This window comes from Pseudophryne corroboree, chromosome 3, assembly GCF_028390025.1.
Source record: "Pseudophryne corroboree isolate aPseCor3 chromosome 3, aPseCor3.hap2, whole genome shotgun sequence".
Classification (NCBI taxonomy): domain Eukaryota; kingdom Metazoa; phylum Chordata; class Amphibia; order Anura; family Myobatrachidae; genus Pseudophryne; species Pseudophryne corroboree.
In genome coordinates, this window is record NC_086446.1 from 482,412,178 (window position 1) to 482,437,181 (window position 25,004).

Consider the following 25,004-nt stretch of genomic DNA (forward strand, 5'->3'; position numbering starts at 1 on the left):
CAGACGTTCCCAAGCGTTTTCAGGGAGGGTGATCAGTCTGTTCTGATCGCAATACAAACTAGTCGACGTACGTCGTCTAGTGTTTCTCCTCCCGGGGAGGGCGGTCGGCCGTACATACTGAGCGATATGACCATTCATATCACTCAGTACATCACGCGGCGGCCGGGCCGTGCAAGCAGCTCCTAGACAACGGTCCAGATTGAGCATGCATGCACCGCTGACACCGAGGGTCGTTAACGACTCGCAGTGCTGCACATCGGTCGTCGCCGCTGGCATACACACTTGCCGAGAAAGTGAATGACGTCGCTCAGGAAGGGAGAAAATGAGTGGCGTCGTTTATTTTATTGGCAAGTGTGTATGTACCTTAAGTCCTGGGTTGCGCACAGTTGAATAACCAGTGGTGCAGCTGTCTGCTGGGGATGCAGTCAGAATGCCGGCTGTTGGGATACCGGCAGTTGAAATACAGACGCCAGAATCCTTACACCCTTTAGAATCCTAAGGTCGTAACTCCTAAAGGGCCGGGAGACCAATGCCGTAATCCCGACGGTAAGCATAGCCGGCGGGTTAGGCTTAGGGCCAAGGGAGTGGGCGTTAGGTTTAGGCAGCGGGAAGGGGGATTTAGGTTTAGGCACCTCCAGGGGGTGCATAGGGTCAGGCACCAAGGGGGAGGCTAGGGTTAGGCTGCAGGAACCGAGGGTTAGGGGAGGGGAGAGAGCACCCCACACTCATCCCTGTCGGTCTTTCCTACTTCAGGATCCTGGCATAGGTATTATGACCACCGGGATCCTGAGCATTGGCATTGCACACTGGACCCATCTGCTGATAGCTGTGCTGCCCGCAAACTCAAACTAAAGCAGCCAGGGCAGCACACATGGGTGTAGTACGGCTGACCGGCGGTCTCCTGACCGCCGGTCAGCTTACCGACGCCGGGATCCCGGCAGCATACCGATGCCGGCATCCCGGCGGGGAGGGGCGAGTGCAGCAAGCCCCTTGCGGGCTCGCTGCGCTCGCCACGCTGCGGGCTCGGTGGCGACCTGCGGTCGTCGCGGGTTCTATTCCCACTCTATGGGTGTCGTGGACACCCACGAGTGGAAATAGTCCCTGTTGGTCGGCATGCCGACCATCGGGACAGTGACCCGTCGGGCTGGTGGAGGAGGTCATGTGACTGTCGGTCAGCTGACCGGCGGTCACATGAATACCACCCGCACACATATCAGGGCCACCTGACTTTGCTTCATAGTGTCTGGTGCCTCCCCGTGGACCAGCCAACCTACATCCTGTCTCTAAGAGCTGCATGCATCAGCCCAGCCCTCCTCTTCCTGCTTCTCTCTGACCTGTCACTGGACTGCCTGTGGCGGAGCTGCCTTCCCTCCCCATATTGTCCTGGCTCCCTGCTACTGCTCTGTACAGGGGCTGTGTACACTGCATTGTAATATGGAGTGATGTGTCTACTAAATGGTAGGGTGGGGGAGGTGGCTGTGTACACTGCAATGTAATATGGAGTGCTGTGTGTACTGAGTGGTAGTATGGGGGAGGGGAGCTGTGTATACTGCAGTGTAATATGAGTGATCTGTGTACTGAGGGTAGTATGGGAGAGGAGGAGGGCTGTGTATACTGCAATGTAATATGGAGTGCTATGTGTGTTCTGAGGGGTAGTATGGAGAAAGGGGGGCAGGTGTATACTGCAGTGTGATATGGGGGTGCTGTGTGTACTAAGGGGTTATATGGGGAAGGAAGCTGTGTATATAGCAATGTATATGGGGTGGTGTGTGTACTGCGGGGTAGTATGGGGGCTTTTGTATATTGCAGTGTAATATGGGGTGCTACTGAGGTCGTATGTACTGAGGTGTAGCATGAGGAAGGGGGGCTGTGTATACTGCAGTTTAATATGGGGTGATGTGTGTACTGAGGGGTAGTATGGAGGAGGGGGGGCTGTGTATACTGCAGTGTAATATGGCGTGCTGTGTGTAGTGAGGAGTAGCAATAATTATAATAAATATTTTATTTATATAGCGCTCTTTCTCCAACAAGACTCAAGGCGCTTTACAGACATAAAAAACAGTGCATATACATACCTCCCAACTGTCCCGATTTTGTGGGACAATCCCATTTTTTGGGACAGTCCCACCCACTGGCTCCAGTGTCCCGCGTTGGGGGGGAGGAGAACACAACAGTTGCGAGGGTCCTGTCACTCGCTGCCCTGCTTAGCAGAGCGGCGGTGCGCGCAGTGGCTATTCTTGGGAGTCAGAGAGACACAGAGCGCTAGACATGTCCTCTCAGTGACCACAAAACCATGTCCCCTTTTGCCACACCCCTATTTCGGACCGCGCAAGGAGGTCCCAAGTCCCTATCTTTAATGTTGGGAGGTATGCACATTATACAGAAGATTTAAGTAATACAGCAATAGACAAGGTGCCCAGACATACTGTAAAAGGAAAACCTTGTACGCACAGTAAGCATAATGCAAGATTGGTGTAGGCATCTTGGGTAATAACTTTCAAGGGGGTAATATATTCCACCCTCACAGGTACCAAGTGAGGCAGCCATCTTGGGCGCACTGTGTAGCATTACCCTGGGTGGAATAGTCAACACCAAGAAGAGATGACACAAAATGAGGTGATTGTAGCATCCTAACGCTCAGAGTAGGGTCTTAACAAAACTGTCAGGTCCATGTATTTTTCATCCCATCCACAAGCGTACCAGATGAGACAGCCATGTTGGGCGCACTACGAAGGTTACACTGTGGGAGGTGAGTTATACAAGGGCTCAATGCATATATGGGGAACCTGATACTTGTTTAGTAGTATGTTATACCCAGTATGGAAAGATCCATGTGAAGCATATCCTGCCTGCGGAGGAACCATCCGAGGCAGCCATCAGGGGTGCACAGCATAGATTGCTACTGCCAGGGTGCGCAATGAGTGGAGGTACACATTACAAGAATAGCACACAGTGGGGTAGAAGTACACTGTTAGGGAAAAAAATATATATATATAAACGTTGGCGAGGGGGCTGTGTATACTGCAATGTAATATGGAGTGCTGTGTGTACTGAGGTGTAGTATGGGGGGAGGAGGGCTGTGTATACTGCAATGTAATATGGAGTGCTGTGTGTACTGAACGGTAGTATGGCAGAAGGGCTCTGGGCATAATGTAATGCAATATGTAACCGATGGTGGTACAGTGAGGACTCAGATGCAAACAGGGAGTGTTTCTGGTAGGTAACAGTAGGTGGTGAGTAAAACGCAGGCATGTCTTGACTGTTTGGGGGACGTGTCTCCCAAATCTAGGTGGCAGCGGCATTTGCATGTTCTAGCACAGTAGCTGCATACAATTTCACAGTGGGGAATGCCTTAGTGTACATCTCTAAATCAGGCCCAGTCAGTAAAAATTACATGATCTACTATAAATATATAGTATCATATATAATATTTGTCATACGTGTATATATGTGCATATTTATACACACACACACACACACACACACACACACACACACACACATATATTTCTGCAGCGTGGTACACTGGGGTTCCACAGGGCATAACTTCGGGGGTGTAGAGTTGGATCTTGATCTGAGGCACCAACAGGCTAAAAGCTTTGACTTTTCCCAAGATGCACAGCGCCGCCTCTTCTATAACCCCGCCTCCGTGCACAGGAGCTCAGTTTGCAAGTTGGTGCCTGCAGTGCAGGAAACTAACAGTGAGGGCTGCGCTAGGCAGCCCTGAAAATATACGTTATGGTAAGAACTTACCATTGATAACGGTATTTCTCCTATGTCCACAGGTTTCCACGCTCTGCTTGAGCATCAGCGGATTGGCACCAAATCGATCACGAGCTTTGTGGCCTCCCAGGATGCATCGGGCTTGTCCATATAATCCCGCCCACCAGCTCAGTCAAATCAGTTGTTTCCAAAGCATTTAGGCAGGAGCATTATGTTGAACCCTATTCAGGCGAGAACACACATGCACACCCTTCCACGCAAGAGGGAAGAGGTTAGTGAGTCTAAAGATTCTCAAATCAGGTGCGTCAGGGTGGGATCCCTGTGGACATAGGAGAAATACTGTTATCAACGGTAAGTTCTTACCATAACGTATATTTCTCTGGCTGGGTCCACAGGTTATCCACAGGATAACATTGGGATTTCCCAAAGCAAATTTTTAGTGGTGGGGACGCTCCTGATTGGACAGGAGAACTTTTCGCCCAAATTCAGTGTCATGAGAGGCAAAGATATCCAAGGCATAATGTCTAATGAATGTGTTAATGGAAGACCATGTGGCTGCCTTACATATCTGTTCTGCTGAAGCACCATGTTGTGCTGCCCATGAAGGACCTACCTTAAGTGTAGAGTGAGCAGAGACATTAGCCAGAACAGGGAGATCGGCACAAGAGTATGCTTCTGAAATCGTCATTCGAAGCCATTTTGCTAGCGTCTGTTTAGTAGCAGGCCATCCCCTCTTATGAAATCCGTAGAGAATGAAGAGAGAATCTGTCTTGCTGATGGCACTGGTATGATCTACGCAGATTCTTAATGCACGGACTACGTCCAGCGACGCTTCTCCCTCATTAAGGTGAAACTTAGAGACCACCTTTGGAAGATAACCAGACTTAGTTCTGAGAACTGCTTTATCTGGATAAAATATCAGAAAAGGAGACTTACACGACAGCGCTCCTAAATCTGATACTCTTCTAGCTGATGCCACTCTTCTAGCTGATGCCATAGTCAGAAGAAAGAGTACTTTAGCTGTCAACCATTTAAGATCCATGTTCTTAAGTGGTTCAAACGGAGCCCCCTGAAGGGCTTTCAGAACCAGACTTAAATCCCATGGTACTGCAGGAGAAACAAAAGGTGGTTGAATGCGCAGCATTCCCTGGAAAAAAGTATGCACATCCTGTAAAGTTGCAAAATTTCTTTTGAAACCATACAGTTAATGCTGAAACTTGAACTCTCAAGGAAGCCACCTTCAAACCCTTATCCATCCTGCCTGAAGGAAATCTAAGATTCTGGATACTCTGAAAGATTTTGGATCCATATTTCTATCACTGCATCAATGAATATAGGCTTGCCATATTCGGTGAAAAATGCGAGCAGAGGAAGGTTTCCTTGCTCTAAGCATTGTTTGAATTACCTGTTGTAAAAACCTCTCGATCTAAGGATAGAGGTGTCAACAGCCATGCCATCAAAGACTGCCGATCCAGATGCTTGTGACAACAAGGACCCTGCATTAGTAGATCTGGACGTTGAGGGAGCAGAATTGGTGCATCCAACGACATCCTCTGCAGATCTATGTACCAATGCCTCCTTTGCCAAGCCGGAGCTATTAGAACCACGGCACCCTTTGCTTGCTTTATTTTCCTCACCACCCTGGGTAGCAGGGAGATTGGAGGAAACAGATATGCCAGATGAAATTCCCATTTCACTGACAGTACGTCCACCAGGGTCGCTCCGGGGTCTTTTGTTCTTGACCCATATACCGGAACTTTGTGATTCAGATGGGACGCCATAAGATCTATCTCTGGTAACCCCCACTTGTCTACTAGAGTCTGAAAGACCTCCGGGTGTAGAGCCCATTCGGCTTCCTGAATGGTGTGCCAACTGAGAAAGTCCGCTTCCCAGTTTAGGACTCCTGGAACGAACACTGCGGATAATGCTGGAAGATGGAGTTCTGCCCACTTTAGTATGTGACTTACCTCCTCCATTGCTCTTTGGCTGCGAGTTCCTCCCTGATGGTTGAGGTACGCTACTGCCGTTGCATTGTCTGAGCGGATCTGGACTGGTTTTCCTTGCAGAATGTCCTTTGCCTGAATCAGTGCCATGTATATGGCTCGTAGTTCCAACAAATTTATTGGCAGGCAACTTTCTTTTTTGGTCCATTGTCCCTGGAGCCATAATTTTCTGGACACTGCTCCCCAGCCCTGAAGACTGGCATCCGTTGTCAGGATCTCCCAATCTGATATCCAAAAGGGTTTCCCCTCATCTAGATGGGATGTCTGTAGTCACCAGGCTAACAACCTTTTTACCCTTACCGGAAGTACCATCATTTGTTTCTTTATTGTCTGATGTACTCCATTCCATCTGGTTAGGATCAGATGTTGCAAAGGTCTTGAGTGGAATTGTGCATATTCCACCATATCAGATGTCGACACCATCAACCCCATCACTCGCATAGCCGTGTGAACTGATATTGTTTGACTGCAACAATTCCTGAATCATCAACTGCACCTTGGATATTTTTCCCACAGGTAGAATTATCCTCTGCAGACCTGAATCCAATACAGCCCCTAAGTGAATCATCTGTTGTGACGGAATTAAAGATGACTTTGCCCAATTTATGAGCCATCCATGTTTTTGTAGACAAGTTATTGTCTGTTGGAGATGGCTCAAAAGCAATTCCTGGGACTGTGCCAGGATTAAAAGATCATTGAGGTATGGAAAAATTCTTATCCCCTGTTTGCGGAGATAAGCTGCCATAACCACCATAATCTTGGTGAATACTCTGGGGGCTGTAGCCAACCCAAAGGGTAAGGCTTGGAACTGAAAATGTTGCTGGAGGATAGCGAACCTGAGATAACACTGATGGGACAATGCTATTGGCACATGCAGGTAAGCATCCTGCATATCCAGAGATACCATGTAATCCCCTGGTTCCATGGCCAAAATTATGGAACGTAATGTTTCCATATGGAACCTCGGTACCCAAATGTATTTGTTCAACATTTTGAGATTGATTTCTGGACCAAGAATAGGTTGGAGTAAAACCCCTTCCCCCGTTGTTCCGGAGGTACCGGGACGATTACTCCTGACTGAAGCAATTTGTGAACTGCTTCTTGCAGTGCCCTGGCCCTCGTCTCTATGTGAGACGGGCTGGTACAAAAAAAACCTTTGAGGAGGCTGTTTTTTTGAATGGGAAACCATAACCCCCGAGATACCACTTCTTGCACCCAAGCATCTGTCGACTGCTGCCATATGTGTGCAAACTGAAGAAGACGGCCCCCTACCTTGGAGTTCCCCAAGTGTAGGCCCACACCCGGGGGCTGATGGTTTCTGTTCTGGTTTGGAAGCTGGCCTTCTAGTGGCCCACTGCTTCCTCGTTTTACCAGACTTATTGTACTGGGTTTGCTTAGGTTCATTCTTACCTTTTATTTTACCATGCCACCGAAATGGCCTAAAACCTGAACCCCTAGGTTTAGGAGTATAACTGGCAGGAAATTTAACCTTCTTGGATTCAGCTTCTGACTCCAGAATTTCTGTCAATTCCTTACCAAAAAGAATGTTCCCAACAAAAGGCAAAGCTTCCAGAACCTTTTTGGATTCGGAATCAGCTTTCCATGTACGTAGCCAAATTGTTCTGCGAGCGGCTACTGTTAAGACTGAAGCTTTGGAAGCAATCGTACCCATATCCATTGCTGCTTCTTCTAGAAATAGTGCAACCTGTTTCATATGGGCTATATGAGACTCCTGCTCCCTAGTAGGTGCTAAAAGCCCATTCTCTAATTCTTCAGCCCATTCAACTACCGCTTTTGCCATCCAGGCCGAGGCCATGGCCGGCCTTATGACTGCCCCTGACAGGGAAGAAATGTTTTTTAAAAAACCATCCACTCTCCTGTCTGTGACATCATTTAATGATGTTGAAGGCAAAGGTAAAACGGATTTTTGCACCAGTCGAATGACGTGCGTATCTACTTTAGGAGTCACTTCTCTTTTTAAACAGTCCCCAGTTGGAAAAGGGTAGTACGAATCCCATTTCCTTGGGATTTTATATTTCTTATTGGGCGTAGCCCAAGGTTCCTCCATAATTTCCGTCAGTTCCTCTGACCCTGGAAATTCTACCCTCGCTGTTCTGGGACGTTTAAACACAGGTGCTTTAGTTTTTACTACGGGCTCAACTGAATCTTCAAGAGACAGAATAGCCTTCATTGCTCCAATTAACTCAGCTATATCTTCTGAGCTGAAGCCCTCTATTTGTTCTTCATAAGGTGAAGTAGAGTATATGGAGTCATCATCTGTTGTATCCGCCTGTGTAGCTTGTGAATTGGATGATATATTTACCTTCGGTTTATCAGCTTGTTGACTTGGAGAAACTGTAGGTTCTATACCATAAGATGAGAGCTGCATGTAAGGGTTAACCGTGTAACCTATTCCTGCGATAGGAGCTGCAGGGGCCAACCTGTCAGCTATACTGGATAGAGGTGGTCATTCCGAGTTGTTCGCTCGGTAATTTTCTTCGCATCGCAGCGATTTTCCGCTAATTGCGCATGCGCAATGTTCGCACTGCGACTGCGCCAAGTAAATTTGCTATGAAGATTGGTATTTTTTTTTGAATCAAGTAATTTTTTATTGAGTTTTGTAACACATTGACACAACAAGACAAAACAACAACATTGAAATAAACTATAACAATTGCCATCAATAAACAGGTATTTTCAGATCACAGTTCGGTGTGCGTGTTAATTCTTTTCGCATATGTGTACACGACATAGAATATCAATATTATTACGAATGTCGCTCAAGTGCTCAATACCTGCCCGCCCAGCCATGTGCTACTCCAGCGATCCCACATCTCCGTAAATCGAGAGGTGGAACCCCGTATTTTATACATATGCCTCTCATGACGAATTACCTCGTTCACCAACGCCCTCCAGTGCTCCACCCTAGGCACATCTGCCGAGAACCAGACCCTAGCAATAACAACTTTTGCCAGCGTAGTGAGACACAGGACATATTTATACAGTAAGACAGAGTGTGTTTCCTCAAGATCTAACCCAAACAAGCATATACCAGGATCTAATGTAGGGAGGGACGGTGCTGTCATGATCACATCACTCCACACTTTACGCCAAAAAAGGGAAATCTCAGGGCAATCCCACAGTAAGTGCCAAAATCCGGCATCGGCTGCCCGACACCTGGGGCAGTTAGAATCTTCCCTAAGACCAGCCCTCTGCATAGTAACTGGAGTACGATAGGCCCTGTGTAAAATATAGAAAAAAACCTGCTTATATCTTATACACGGCGTAGTGTATCTAAGGGAGCTCATAATCTGGAGCCACTGCTCATGGGACAAGCGCCCCAAATCAGTCTCCCATTTAATACGGAGATTATTTAATAGATCGGGGTAGCTTCTATTATTTAAAGCAGCATATATGGTAGACACCCTCCCCCTCTGACTCAGAGAAGTAAGCATCGTCCTAACAGGTGAGTCAACAATCAGTGGTGGGCCATGAGGGAATTGAGTTTGTACAGCATGTCTAAGCCGAAAATACCGGAACAGAGCAGTATTAGGTACATCAAATTCGATCTTCAGTTGCTGAAATGACTTCAGCACTCCATCGTGGTACAGCTGACCCAGCGCCACGACACCCCTAGCAATCCATATATTATCTAGCGACATCTCATATAGCTCAGGGTATGCACTATTGAACCACAATGGAGTACCGGCATCATGTCCCTCCCAATCATATAAAGTGTGTGCATAGCGCCAGATGAGCAAGGCTTGACGCAACAGGGGAGGCAAGCCAGGCGCTGAGAGACCAGAGAGGAGAAGCTGAAGAGGAGAAAGAGAGAAAGTAGGAGAGCACTCCGCCCGCTCAGCCAGAAACCCCCTCACCGTAGTACCTAGAGAATCCCCGATCCATTCACTCAGATGAGACAGCTGAGCCGCTACATAGTATAGTCTGAGATCAGGGAGACTTGCCCCGCCGGACATCTGAGATCTGCATAATGTCCTGATAGAGACTCTCGCTGGCCTGCCACCCCATATAAATGAGGATAGAACGCCCTCTATAACAGTAAAGATCTTCTTGGGGAGGTATACCGGAGAATTGTGTAGAGCATAAAGGAATTTTGGCTGCATCACCATTTTAAATAGATTAACCCGACCCAGGACAGACAACGGTAGTTTTTTCCAGCTATGAGCCTTCTCTTTAAATGTCGCTAGAATGGGGTCAATATTTTGGGCCACATAGCTACGCGCCATAGGAGTAATCCAGATGCCTAAATACTTGAACCGCAATGTCCATTGCAAAGGATACGCCCCCTGTGTATTTTCCGGGAGAAGGCCAGAGATGGGGAAAATGTGGGATTTGTCCCAGTTAATTAGTAGACCGGAAAAGATACCAACATTTTCCACTACCTGTAACACTGCTTGTAGGGAGTCATCAGAGTCTTGCAAAAAAAGAAGCATGTCATCCGCGTATAGCGCTACCACATCCACATGACCCCCAATCTCAACGCCCCTGACCCTACCATTACTGCGCAGCAGGCCGGCCAACGGCTCCACGGCGATTGCAAACAGTGCAGGAGATAGGGGGCAACCCTGTCGAGTGCCCCTCTCCAACGCAAAAAGCTCAGACGTGAAACCATTAGCCGTCACCCGAGCCACAGGCAAGGAATACAACAACTGGATAAAGCTAATAAATCGAGGGCCAAAAGCAAATTTCTCCAGCACCCCCCACAGGTACCTCCATTCTACGGAGTCGAACGCTTTGGCCGCATCAAGGGACACCACCACCGCGTCCGACCCCACCACATCACCCCTCTGGAGATGACAGAACAGTCTACGCAAATTTTGGGCCGTGGACTTACCTGGCATAAAGCCAGTCTGGTCCGGGTGAATTATTGTTGCAATTACCAAATTCAATCGAGATGCCAAGATTTTTGCCAGTATCTTGACATCAGTATTGAGGAGGGAAATGGGTCGATAAGACTCGGGGAGCAGGGGGTCCTTCCCTGGTTTCAACAGGACAATTATATTGGCCTCGGCCATAGAGCGCGGGAGAGCCTTACCCTCTAAGAGCAAGTCAAATAATTGTAGGAGATAGGGGGCAAAAAACGTACTGTATTTTTTATAGACTTCCCCCGGAAGCCCATCGGATCCCGGTGCCTTAGACGCCGGGAGAGACAGGATCGCAGCCTCCACTTCTTCCAACGTGATAGGTGCATCCAAAGCCTCCGAGCCCTCCCGGGACAAGCATGGCAAGGTCAACTGGGCCAAAAAATCCCGAAGCTGATCGTCAGAGTAACTGGCTCGGGAGGCATAGAGCGAGGAGTAATAACTACGGAACGTCTCCGCCACCATTGATCCAGAGTAACACAATTGGCCAGCAGAGTTCTTCACACACTGAATTACAGTTCTAGGGGAATCGGACCGGGCCAAAAAAGCCAAGTAGCTGCCATTCATCTCCGCCCGAAAATACTGCTCATGTCCTGCAAAAAGGAGTCTACGCCTGGATTTCTCAAATAAACAATCCGACCACTCGCTCTGCGCGCTCTTCCACAACAGCTCATCAGATCGCAGATGGGTAATAAGGTATTGAGACTCCAACTGCCGGCACAAAGATTCCAACCGCACCTCTTCCCTCTTACTAAACGCTTTAACTTCAGAGATCCGCTTTATAAAGGAGCCTCGCAAAAACGCTTTAAAAGCATCATGTTTTAGCGGCAGATCACTGAATAGTAAATTGTCTTCCTGGAACCCTTCCCAAGCGGCAATCAGGTCTGCACCCTCCCCCAGCAAAGTCAACCAAAAGGGGTTAAGCTTCCACATTTTTGCACCCCGCTCCCAACCAATATTAACTGTAACTAAAACAGGAGAGTGATCCGATATACCCCTAGGGAGATAATCTACCGCCAGCACGTCCGGGGACAGATCAGGAGAAACCAAAACCAAATCAATACGGGAAAAAGCATGATGGGTAGCGGACTGACAGGAGAAGTGAGTAGCTGTGGGATTACGACATCTCCATACATCCTCCAGCCCCAGCTCCCCCACCAGTCTTGCGAACGGGGTAGGGGACGCTAGGGGAGGGGAGGACGCAACAGACTCCCTCCACCTGTCCATACCACCATCCATAACATTGTTGAAATCCCCTAGGCATATTACAGGGGTAGCAGGGGACCGGGCCAGGAATCGGGCAGCATGACGGAGAACCTCATTATTATATGGCGGGGGGACATATACTGCTAATACATGGAACAATCTGCAGTTGATATGGGCTCGTAGGAAGACGTATCTGCCATATTGGTCAGTTTCACAGTCATCCAGGTGAAATTGTATGGACTTTCTAATCATTACAGAAACGCCTCTGGCACTGCTAGAGAAAGTGGAATGATACACGTGACTAACCCATGGTTTTTTAAGTGCCAACACCCTACCTCCATGCAAATGTGTTTCAGAAAGACAAATTATGTCCGCCTGGTATTTTTTAACCTGAGTCAGGACCAACGATCTTTTAATTTTCTCATTCAATCCCCGAACATTCCAGCTGAGCAGACGAAGCCCCTCAGAAACAGCAGACATGGAAGTTATAGAAGGAAGGTGCAACAGGATAGATTAAAGAGACATACATCAAAACCTGGCATCGCAGCAGAGCAAGGCTGAGCAAACAATAAACAGGGACAAGAGCAACCAGTCCCCCTACGCCCCAGGAGACAAAAGAGCACAGAGCAGTATCGTACGGATATAGCGTGTCATTGCACAGTACGCACAGAACTAAAAAGTGATGGCTTAGAAAAAAACAAACTAACCCCCCCCGCACCCACCCTGTATCACCTCGCAAACTTAAGGCATACCTGGATCCCATAACTCCCATTAAGTAACCAAACTAAGGGATAAGGGCCTAACCAAAGAACCTTAGGAAAAGCCCCTACACTATTTTCGGCAAGAGCTCTCCACAACTTGTAGAAGGAAGTAGTACCCCAACCCTGAAAAAAAAAAAGAAAAAACAACATACTGTAGCTAGGCACATGCCCCATTATAAAGCATCAAACAGTAGTAAAACAATGTGGGGCTGACCGTTACCGCCATATCATAACGATGCATAGCAAGCAATACCATAATTCTGCCCCATTTCTATTCGCCCCACATCGCATATATCCCCACAGTGCATTTATATTCACAGGAATATGCATCAGATAAATAGAAACAGCGGTGCAAGAAGAATGAAATCAACATCTGAGCAACAACACATCATCAAGGAGAACGTGGTTGACGTTCCAGCCATGCACCAGCATCTTGAGGAGATGTAAAAAAATGAGTGGTGTTGTTAAGCACCACCCGCAACTTGGCTGGAAACAGCATAGCATATTGTATATTGCGGTCTCTGAGCTGACGCTTGACGTGAATAAATTGAGATCGGCTCTTTTGCACCTCCAGGGCAAAATCAGGAAATACGGAAATATTATGTCCATTTTGTTGAATAGGACCTTTTGTTCGGGCCAGACGGAGCACCGCATCACGGTCCTTGAAATGCAGGAAGCGTGCAATAAATGTTCTAGCCGGGGCCCCCGGCGGCGGCGGCCTAGGTGGAAGCCTGTGCGCCCTCTCCACCGCAAATTGAGAGGTAAATGCCTCCTTGCCAAATAGATCAATAAGCCACCCTTCAAGAAATGACTCCGGAGAGGTGCCCTCCGCTCTCTCGGGGAGCCCGACAAACCGGACGTTGTTGCGCCGCAATCTCCCTTCTATATCTGACATTTTAGCCTGCATAGATGTCACTTGGGTAGACAGGTCCGCCACCTTCAACTGCAAGGGTGGAGCAGCATCCTCCAAAGCCGATATCCGATGTTCAGTTTCACCCACTCGCTCTCGGATCTTCTGCATATCCTGCCTTAGCAGAGAAACATCCATTTGTACTTGCCCAATCCGGTCCGTGACCCTCTGCTCGGACGCAGAAATTGCCTGCAATATTTGCTGGGTAGAATGCACCTGTTCATCATGGTCAGAGGTGTCCCCCTCGGCCGTCGGCGAGGGCGGGCCGGCCTCACCCCGCTTTGTCGAAGTGGATGCCTGCTGTGGTCTGGCAAATTTCTCCAGTTTCGCAGCAGCGTTAGCTGCACTCTGTCCTCCCCTCACCATGGTATCCCTGAACGGGAATGCAGATCCGGAGGAGTATTACAGCAGGTTCTGCACAAGAGTCAGGGCAGAGATGGCACCCCAATAAACGGAGCAAGTGTGTGGGCACACTGCAGATAATCAGGAAGCAGGTGTATGTTGTAGAAATTGCAGCAGAGTGAAAGCTGAGTCAGGGGCACCCAAGCTGTCCCCACAGGATAACAGGCAGCTAATGTAGGGCAGCCGGCTCCAGTGAAATGTATATAGTCCATCCAAAAAAGGGCACTGTGGACAGGTATTAAGCCCAAGAGGGAAACTGGATGGCAACCACAGTCATCGCATCGCACAGCACCTCAGGGGGAGAAGGAGCAGCAGGACTGAAAATGGCGGCTTTTCGCGGGCTTTTTCGCCCGTACTCGGTCTCCAGCGTCACCGCAGTGGGGCCCCAGGCATGCACCTCCACTGGACCCAGCAGATGACAGGGCCCTCCTCTCTGTAGTCCCCCAGCCGGAGGACCAGCGCTCAGACACCGCCGGGTGCGCGGACACGCGCCGCTCCCGGAGCTCCGCCGGCGGCCGGCGGAGGGGTAGAGAGCCGGAGACCACGCTGGAAGGTCCTCAACAGCACACCCGCGCCGCTCACCGGATCAGCAAGGGCAGCAGCAAAGGCAGCACACATTCAGGGGCCAGCTGGCAGGGAACAGGATCCACAGGTTGGGGTAAAAAGGATGGGTTTGCAGGATTTTAGTGGAGAGCTAAGGCTGCACACAGCTACTCCATGCCGATCCAAGCCACGCCCCATGAAGATTGGTATTTTACTCACGGCATTACGAGGTTTTTTTTTCATTCTGGAGATCGGAGTTTGATTGACAGGAAGTGGGTGTTTCTGGGCGGAAACTGGCCGTTTTATGGGAGTGTGTGAAAAAACGCTACAGTTTCTGGGAAAAACGCGGGAGTGGCTGGAGAAACGGAGGAGTGTCTGGGCGAATGCTGGGTGTGTTTGTGACGTCAAACCAGGAACGACAAGCACTGAACTGATCGCACTGGAAGAGTAAGTCTCGAGCTACTCAGAAACTGCACAGAGAAGTCTTTTCGCAATATTGCAAATCTTTCGTTCGCAATTTTGATAAGCTAAGATTCACTCCCAGTAGGCGGCGGCTTAGCGTGTGCAAAGCTGCTAAAAGCAGCTTGCGAGCGAACAACTCGGAATGACCACCAGAGTCTGTGCAAATATGGCCCAGGGTGGATCTATTTGTTGTTGAACGGGGATCTGCCTAGTAGTCCGCTGAAATGAAAAGCAATTTGCACACAATCCATTATTTCCCAAGGACTGAGTTATTAACCCCACCTTGTTGGTATTACTGTAGTAACCTCGTCACCTTTGCCGCTCTTAGACATAATAAATAATCAACTCAGTACTACACAATCTGTGACTGAAAACACTTTATATTGCAAAAAAAGTGATATCAATCTGATCCCCAACCCAAGCACCAGCAATGAGGTTCAGAAAAACCCCCACTGACAAACATATATAAAGTCAGCAATCACACTAGCAGTCAGCCACATGATATTATTAGTCATATGAGCATATTATCAACTACAAACACATTTCAAGTATGTAGGCATACATTTACTGTTTTCTGTATTATACAGTTATCTTAATGTGTTCAGACGCAATTGCGAAGAAAACTACAGCATTGTACAAAAACTCATATGCAATAGGCACTAAATTTAACTATTCATACTAACATAGTAGATAGAATTTTAGTCCTGTATAACCCTTACTCTGTAGAGTGGGATACAGGGAGACTCACCCCACTTCCAGGATCGATCAAAACGTTAGCAAACCGCTGAGTGGATCCAGACAGCCGCTCCAGTATTTTTATTGGACACAGACGCTCAGTGAACGTTAGTGCATGCAGACGCTCTGTCTGCGACCCAGTCTCTTAGCGGTCAAACTTTAGTGTATACAGATGAAGCACCATGCTGCGACCGAGTTCCCTCGTGGTAGCGTCTGAGACGGAAGTGAGGCAATCAGTTCATGGCGAGAGACGCTCGGAAACTGGTCATGAACTGGGGGGAGGGGCGACCAGGAGAGCGTCTGACTCCCCACTGCTGGCATCAACCCTAGGGATCGCAGCCTCAAACTATTCCTGGCACCTTCTGATCCCTAAAGCCTAGCGCTAGAGCACCTGTGGCTGTTTGGTAGTCTCCTCCCAAATCAGTGCGGCTGTGTCCGTATTCCCCCTCTAAGCGGAACCGATGCCTTACCTTCTCCCCGTGCTCCGGCCACAGTCTGGTCACGTCTGCTGGACCTGCCAGCAACATCCGACACATGCCCTCATTCCGAGTTGTTCGCTCGCTAGCTGCTTTTAACAGCATTGCACACGCTAAGCCGCCGCCTACTGGGAGTGAATCTTAGCTTAGCAGAATTGCGAACGAAAGATTCGCATAATTGCAAATAGAAATTTCTTTGCAGTTTCTGAGTAGCTCGGGACTTACTCTGCCACTGCGATCAGTTCAGTCAGTTTCGTTCCTGGTTTGACGTCACAAACACAACCAGCGTTCGCCCAGACACTCCCCCGTTTCTCCAGCCACTCCTGCGTTTTTCCCAGAAACGGCAGCGTTTTTCCGCACACACCCATAAAACGGCCAGTTTCCGCCCAGAAACACCCACTTCCTGTCAATCACACTCCGATCACCAGAACGATGAAAAATCATCGTTATGCCGTGAGTAAAATACCTAACTTTTGAGTAAAATAACTATGCGCATGCGCTCTGCGAACCTTGCGCATGCGCAGTAAGCGACTATTTGCAATATAGCGAAACTCGGCAACGAGCGAACAACTCTGAATGAGGGCCACAGACGCCCGTCGAGACAGCACTTGTACCGTGGGTAAGCGTTGTTGCGTCCCGGCGGAGAGTTGTTGGAGCGACTCTTTCCAATATGCGTGTAAGACGCTGTTAGGAAAGTTCCCTCAAAAAAAGGTAAGACTATAAAAATAAATGAAAAAAAAAGTTCTTAGGGCTGCCAAACACAGCAGCCCTGTGACCATGGTCCGACTCCTGCCGCACCAAACAAAAAACTGATTTGACTGAGTCGATGGGCGGGATTATATGGACGAGCCTGGTGCATTCTTGGAGGCCACAAAGCTCGTGATCGATTTGGTGCCAATCCGCTGACGCTCAAGCATATCCCAATGTTATCCTGTGGACCCAGCCAGAGAAAGACCTTTTTTTTAGAAGACTTCAAGGGCCGCAGCACAGGCACTTAAAAGTGCTATAGTATATGTAATTCTGACATAACGTGCTGCGGCTCCCTCACCTCCCCCAGCGGCGCTGTATACTCCCGCACCCTGGTTGCCAGATACTTACAGCGGAGGGCTACGGTTTCGCTTCAGGCACACACACTTGCCGCTGCTCTCCAGGATCGCGTGGCCGCGTTACAGGGAGGAGGTAAGAGGGTCCCCCAGGCGGGACCCGCTGAAAACCGTGATCCGCCGCGGTCTTTAGGAGACGGGCTGCGTGCGCTGGCGTGGACACTGTGGCTGTACAGAGACCCCACTAGACCACCAGGGCAAGGGGCACAGGTCAAATTACCTAATAATCCACTTTAATAGGCCCCGCAGTACCCGGTGGTGAAGTCCAGCAAGGGGATAAGGCTCTGACCTGTAGCCCCTCCCCCAGCCCCAGGCGCCATTTACTGCAAATGTTCCCGCCCTGGAGCTGCATCTCTCTGTCTCCCTCACTCCCTGTCAGCGTTTGGGCGCCATTAAACATGCTGAGCTGATTCTGGGACTGCTGGGCAATGTCTCCTCTGTAAAGCCGCCTGCCTCATCAGCGCTGTGCATTTACAGGACACTTAAGTATTCTACATGTCATTTAGACTGAGTTAGGAACAAGTGCATTACTACAGGGATGATAGTTAGTACAAGTACCCTGTCATATACATCCAGTCTTTACTGTGCATTGTTATATCTATATACCTATATAGCTTTACTTAGTGGTACAGTTTGTCCTTAGTATTGCTAGTCCAGTGCAGTTTTATTGTTTGTAATAACTTCTGCATTGTATATGTGACTGAGTGTGTGCCAATAGCTGCTGTGTGATTTCTATTTTGTGTATCTCACACATATTGCTATCCCTATATTCTGTACCCTGAGGGGGTCTAAGTGCATCAGGGTTATCATATAATATAGTGTTTCACTGGATATACTACCTTGGTATATTTCTCTGTGTTTTACAATCACTGCATACCTCTTAAATCCTCTGTTTGTGCTCTGCTTTGCAGTCACACTATACAGGAGTTTTTTGTCAGGTAATTTGTCTGATTACTTTGTACTATTTCATCCTAAGTTACGCTTACATATAATGTCTGCTAAACAGGGTGGTAGATCCGTGGCTGATCCTGCACCATGCAGTGCTGACGCCACGGATTGCTCGGTGGAAAGCATAGCAGCTTTGGGCTTCTTTCTCTAATTTACTGACTACGCTAGTAACTAGACTTGCTATGGGACCTCCTGTGCCATTACAGCCACATATTGTCCCTGCAGTTAATCCGCCATGGGCAAATACACTGTCCTCTCAATTACAGCAATTAAATCAGTCTCTGGCTAAGCAAAATCCTGACTTTCGCCCGCCTAAGACCAAGGGGTCATCTAAACGGGCCAGTACTTCCTCACAATCCACACGTTTCGGATACCTCGTTCGATGAAGATGGCGCTTACACTGACTCTGATGCAGATGCTTCTGATGGGGAATCTCTGACACAAGTGGATGTTCCTGACCTCTTGGAGGCTATCAGGCTGATTCTTCAAATTGATGACGACGAAGAGCCTCCAGCTACCTCTAGGAAATCAGATACGTTTAAACATCAGAAGGTTACTAAATTAGTTTTACCTCATTCTGACCACTTGGTTCACATTCGTCAGGAATCCTGGGAGAATCCAGGAAAGAAATTTTCTCTGTCTACAAAGATGCTTGCTCGTTATCCTCTCGCTGCAGAGTTAAGTCAAAATTGGGAAACACCACCGCCGTTGAATTCACAAGTCGCACGTCTGGTGGTGTCCTCTGCTCTGCCTGTCACTACCGTCACCTCACTGAAGGAACAGACGGAGAAGCGTGAGGAGGGTTGCTTGAAGTCCATTTACACTCTTGCTGGAGCTGTGCATAGGCCCACTGATGCGGCTTCTTGGGTGGCAAAAGCTATTGAAGCCTGGGTTCAGGAAGTTATAGCGGAACTACCGTCGGATTTTCCTGATAATACAAGACAGTGTCTTTCATATATTATTACAGCCTCTAATTATATTCAGGAGGCGGCATCTGATGCAGGTGTCCTGGCAGCCAAGGCGTCTACTACGTCCATTCTGGCTCATCGGATTCTCTGGTTGCGGTCCTGGTCTGTAGATCTGGACTCTAAAAAGACCTTGGAGGTGATCCCTTTTAAGGGAAACATTCTTTTTGGGGAAAATCTCAACAAGATTGTTGCTGACTTGGCATCAGCTAAGACTGCATGTCTGCCTAGTACTTCTCCTTCAGCTCTGAAGGCTAAGAGTACTTCCTTTCGACCTCCAGGTAAAGCAAAGGGTCAGGCGTACATGAAACAGGCTCGCACTTCCAAAACCTCTAAGCCCAAACCTAAATGTGCCTGGGCTGCCCGTCAGCCTGCTTCCAAAACAGACAAGCCTGCTGCATTACAGGGCGGGCCTGCCCCTGGGGAATCCCAGGGTGGGAGGCCGACGGCTACGGTTTGCTCAGGCGTGGTTACAGACCACTTTGGATGCCTGGGTAAGGGAAGTTGTCACTCACGGATACGCCATCTTTTTCAAAAAACGTCCCCCTCGCCAATTTTGCTCAACAAACATCCCTTCGGATCAGGTAAAAGCAAAAACTCTCCATTTGGTGGTAAAATCTCTCCTGGATACAGGAGTGATAGTTCCGGTGCCTCTGGCTCAGAGAGGCAGGGGGTACTATTCCACGCTGTTTCTAGTCCCGAAACTGAATGGATCCTCTCGGCCCATTCTCAACCTCAAGTCTTTGAACAAATTTGTGAAAGTTTCCAAATTCCGTATGAAAACGCTTCACACTATTGTTCTGGCTTTGGAGCCCAAGGGCTATATGATATCCCTGGACATACAGGATGCTTACCTACTATACCTATTGCAGTGTCGCATCAGCAATACCTGTGGTTTGCCATTGGCAACCTACATTTTCAATTCCAGGCCTTACCTTTCGGTCTGACCACGGCTCCAAGAATTTTCCAAGGTCATGGAGGTCATGACGACTCTGCTCCGCCATCAGGGTATCAGGATCCTGCCGTATCTGGACGAGTTGTTGATCCTGGAGAACTCTCCAGAGATTCTCCTCTGTCATTTGGAACTGACGGTCCAATTCCTGCAAGCCCACGGGTGGCTCATCAACTGGAAGAAATCTTCCCTGGTCCATGCTCAGAGCATGGTGCAACTGGGAGCGCTATTGGACACCCACAACCAGCGTTTGTTTTTGTCTCCGGAGAAGGTCCTGAAACTTCAGGACAAGATATGATGCTTCCTCTCTCGCCCACGTGTGTCGGTACACTCTGTGATGCAAGTACTAGGCCTCATGGTGTCAGCTTTCGACATGGTAGAGTACGCTCAATTTCATTCCTGCCCTCTGCAGCGGTTGATACTCTCCAAGTGGGACGGCCTGCCTCACCGGATCAGGACTCACATGATCTCCTTGACTCCAGAGGTCCGCTTGTCACTGAGCTGGTGGCTATAGGACCAGCAACTGAGCAGGGGTCGTCCCTTCTGGATCTCCAACTGGGTCCTTCTGACGACAGATGCCAGTCTCTGGGGCTGGGGAGCGGTGTTGGAGCAACACTCTCTTCAGGGTCGGTGGACAAGGGAGGAATCTCTCCTCCCGATAAACATTCACGAATTGCGGGCAGTGTTCAATGCATTGACACTAGCCCTGCCTCTAGTACAGAACAGGCCTGTACAGTCGGACAACGCCACAACAGTGGCGTACATAAATCATCAAGGCGGCACTCGAAGCCGCATGGCAATGATGGAAGTGTCAAAACTCCTTTGTTGGGGGGAACGCCATCTGCCAGCCATATCGGCAGTGTTCATACCGGGAGTCCTAAACTGGGAAGCGGACTTCCTCAGTCGTCAGGACGTGCACGCCGGAGAGTGGAGCCTTCATCCAGAAGTCTTTAAACTCCTAGTGGACAAGTGGGTCCTGCCAGATGTAGACCTAATGGCGTCTCAACACAATCACAAGGTTCCGGTCTTCAGAGCAAGGACAAGGGATCCTCAAGCAGCGTTCGTGGACGCACTGGCAATTCCATGGAACTTTCGGCTGCCGTACGTGTTCCCTCCGGTGTCATTTCTGCCCAGGGTGATAAGTAAGTTTAAGCAACTTGTACTACTTGTACAATTTGTATTACTACTTGTAATTGCAACAGCGTGGCCCAGACGGTATTGGTTCTCAGACCTGCAGGGTCTCTCGATAGAGCGTCCTCTTCTACTTCCATAGCGCCCAGACCTCCTCGTTTAGGGCCTGTGTGTCTACCAGTATTTGGCTTGGCTGGCTTTGACGGCGTGGCTCTTGAAGCTTCCGTACTGAGGGCCAAAGGATTTTCTGAGGCGGTCGTTCAAACTATGTTGAAGGCCCGTAAACCGCCGTCTGCTCGGATTTGTTATAGGGTCCGGAAATTCTTACTTTGCCTGGTGTGCGACTAACCATTATGATGCATATAAGTTCAGTACTGCCAAGCTTTTGGCTTTTCTGACACAGGTCCTGGACTTAAGCCTTCGTCTGGCCTCCCCCAAGGTTCATATTTCTGCCTTGTCGATATGGTTTCAGAGAAAAATTGTGACTCTGCCTGATGTTCATACATTCACTCAGGGTGTTTTAAGGATTCAATCTCCCTGTGGCTCCTTGGGATTTGTCTGTTGTTCTGGACGCCTTACAAGAGTCTCCGTTTGAACCTCTTGAGTCTGTGGACCTTGAGTGGCTTACTCTTAAGGTCTTGTTCTTGCTGGCTATTGCCTCTGCTATACGGGTTTCAGACTTGGGTGCCTTGTCCTGTAGGTCTCCCTTTCTGATTTTTCACCATCACCAGGCGGTTCTTAGAACTCGTCCTGGTTATTTGCCTAAGGTGGTGTCGTCTTTCCACCTTAACCAGGAAATTGTGGTTCCGGCATTTACCTCTCCAGGTTTATCCTCCAAAGAACAGTCATTGGATGTAGGACGGGCCCTTCCGTAATTAGGAGAGCTGATTTTCTCTTTGTTCTTTTTGGTTTTCACAAATGTGGCTGGCCTGCTAATAAGCAGACCTTGGCCAGATGGATTAGAATGGTGATTGCACATGCTTATGTACAGGCTGGTCTTCTAGCTCCTGCTACCATAAAAGCCCATTCTACTCGGCCTGTTGGACCTTCTTAGGTGGCCCGACGTGGTGCGACCCTTGAACAACTGTGCAAGGCAGCTACGTGGTCCTCAGGGAGTTCATAAGTTTCTATGCCTTCAATACTTCCGTCTCTAAGGATGCCTCCTTTGGACGCCGGGTTCTTATGCCCGCTACAGTGCGTCCCCTCCCATGAGGAACTGCTTAAGGACATCCCCGATGTTATTCCCTGTGAACCCCAGTGAACCCCTCTGCAGAAAAGGAGATTTATGGTAAGAACGTACCTTTGTTAAATCTCTTTCTGCGTGGTACACTGGGTTCCACAGGGCACCCACCCTGACACACTTAGCTTCTTTGGGTTTGTATGGCATTAGCCGCTGGTACCTTCTCCTATTACGAGAATGTGGTATATGTGGCTACTAACGGTTGTCGTCTCTTTTACCTGCTACTGCATTGGACTGATTAACAAAACTGAGCTCCTGTGCACGGAGGCAGGGTTATAGAGGAGGCGGCGCTGTGCATCTTGGGAACAGTCAAAGTTTTTAGCCTGTTGGTGCGTCAGATCAAGATCCAACTCTACACCCCCGATGTTATTCCCTGCGGAACACAGTGTACCTCACAGAGAGATTTAACAAAGGCAAGTTCTTACCATAAATCTCATTTATATATGTATGTACATACATATATATATATATATATATATATATTTATTTGTGGCAGGAGAGGTACTTTGCCACCTGTAAGCTACACACAGGGTCCTGGGGGTGGATGGAAAGTGTGGATGGACCGGGTTACCATCCATTTGGCCCAGACCAGGTCTTATAGGCTTCTTAGCCCAAGAAGCTGGTCCATCAGCCAGCACCTGGGTGCTGGGTTTAAAGCAGAGTCTCTCCCATGAGTCAGGACTCCTGGTGGCAGTTAGTGCCCAGGTGATAGGTCTGCTTGGGACAGTGGGATCCGGAAGACTGGGGCACTAGTGTCAGGATGCCAGGACCTGAAGGGTTCCTTATTTAGTAAGAGGGAGTGAGGCAGGGCCTAACCTCCCTGGTTGTTTATACTAAAGACAGTGATCTTTGTTTTATGTATATCTTTGTTTTTGAGCTCCCTGAATAAAAGATATTTGTTGTTTTTGCACAAGCCTGGAGTCGGTCGTTGGTGGATTTTTGTAGCAGAGCACATTCTAGCAAGTCTCCTGTTACAAATGGTGCCCAACGTGGGGCCCTTTTGCTAGTTGTGTCAACGTGGCAGAGGACCCAACAGCCGCAAGGTAGCGGCACACATACCAGCGTACTCCAGACCAAACTGAACTCGTAGGCATCAGTACCAGACCAAGGGTGTTGTGTGAGTAGTGGTTAAAACCAACCCCACGGGGTAAAAATAATATATTTTGTTTAAACTGAATGTGTTTGATTTTGGTGCAAAGGTTTGCATTGGCAGCAAAGAGGTTAAACAGAGTGCATGGCCTGTTCTGTCTTATATGCTTTGCACCATTCATTGAAAGTAGCTGTGCTGATTTGCTCTAAGGGGTTGCAAGCAGCTGATAATTTATGACTGAATTTCTTTTCCAAGCTTATTTTTACCTGTGCCTGCAAAATCTGGTAATGGGAGTCTGGTGTCCCTGTTAATTAGCTCATTAAGACCAATCAAGCAAAGTTGAAACCTTTTATAAATATGGTTCTATTTAAATAGAGAAATTTTGTGGCACTATGTGTCCCAGCAATCCCTGAGTTCTAGTTTTGAGAGCCTGAAGGGAGAAGTTGTTTATTTGCACTACCAGTGTAAGATATTTGTGACCACTATGTACATGCTACATTTCAGTGCTTTGCTAAATGCTTAATCTGTGCTTAAAAAAAAAAAAAAAAGGGAATTTTTATTTCTCTGACGTCCTAGTGGATGCTGGGAACTCCGTAAGGACCATGAGGAATAGACGGGCTCCGCAGGAGACTGGGCACTCTAAAAGAAAGATTAGGTACTATCTGGTGTGCACTGGCTCCTCCCTCTATGCCCCTCCTCCAGACCTCAGTTAGATTTCTGTGCCCGGCCGAGCTGGATGCACACTAGGGGCTCTCCTGAGCTCCTAGAAAGAAAGTATATGTTAGGTTCTTTATTTTACAGTGAGACCTGCTGGCAACAGGCTCACTGCAACGAGGGACTAAGGGGAGAAGAAGCGAACCTACCTGCTTGCAGCTAGCTTGGGCTTCTTAGGCTACTGGACACCATTAGCTCCAGGGGGATCGACCGCAGGACCCGTCCTTGGTGTTCGTTCCCGGAGCCGCGCCGCCGTCCCCCTTACAGAGCGAGAAGCATGAAGATGGTCCGGAAAATCGGCGGCAGAAGACTTCAGTCTTCACCAAGGTAGCGCACAGCACTGCAGCTGTGCGCCATTGCTCCTCATACACACTTCACACTCCGGTCACTGAGGGTGCAGGGCGCTGGGGGGGGCGCCCTGAGCAGCAATAAAAACACCTTGGCTGGCAAAATAATCACAATATATAGCCCCAGAGGCTATATATGTGATAATTACCCCTGCCAGACTCCATAAAAAAGCGGGAGAAAAGTCAGCCGAAAAAGGGGCGGAGCCATCTCCCTCAGCACACTGGCGCCATTTTCTCTTCACAGTGTAGCTGGAAGACAGCTCCCCAGGCTCTCCCCTGTAGTTTTCAGGCTCAAAGGGTTAAAAAGAGAGGGGGGCACTAAATTTAGGCGCAATATTGTTATACAAGCAGCTATTGGGGAAAATTCACTCAGTGATAGTGTTTATCCCTACATTATATAGCGCTCTGGT

The 25,004-nt window shown here is 48.6% G+C and overlaps 1 long non-coding RNA gene across 2 annotated transcripts in view; it reads left to right on the forward strand.

The window, feature by feature from the left end:
* The first annotated feature begins 23,137 nt into the window (after positions 1-23,137).
* The window catches only part of LOC135057922 (uncharacterized), a 90,669-nt gene continuing 88,802 nt past the window's right edge, over positions 23,138-25,004 (forward strand). For both annotated transcript variants that reach the window (XR_010244466.1, XR_010244465.1), the window contains exon 1: positions 23,138-23,560. This is a non-coding gene — a long non-coding RNA (uncharacterized LOC135057922). The remainder of the gene's footprint in view (positions 23,561-25,004) is intronic.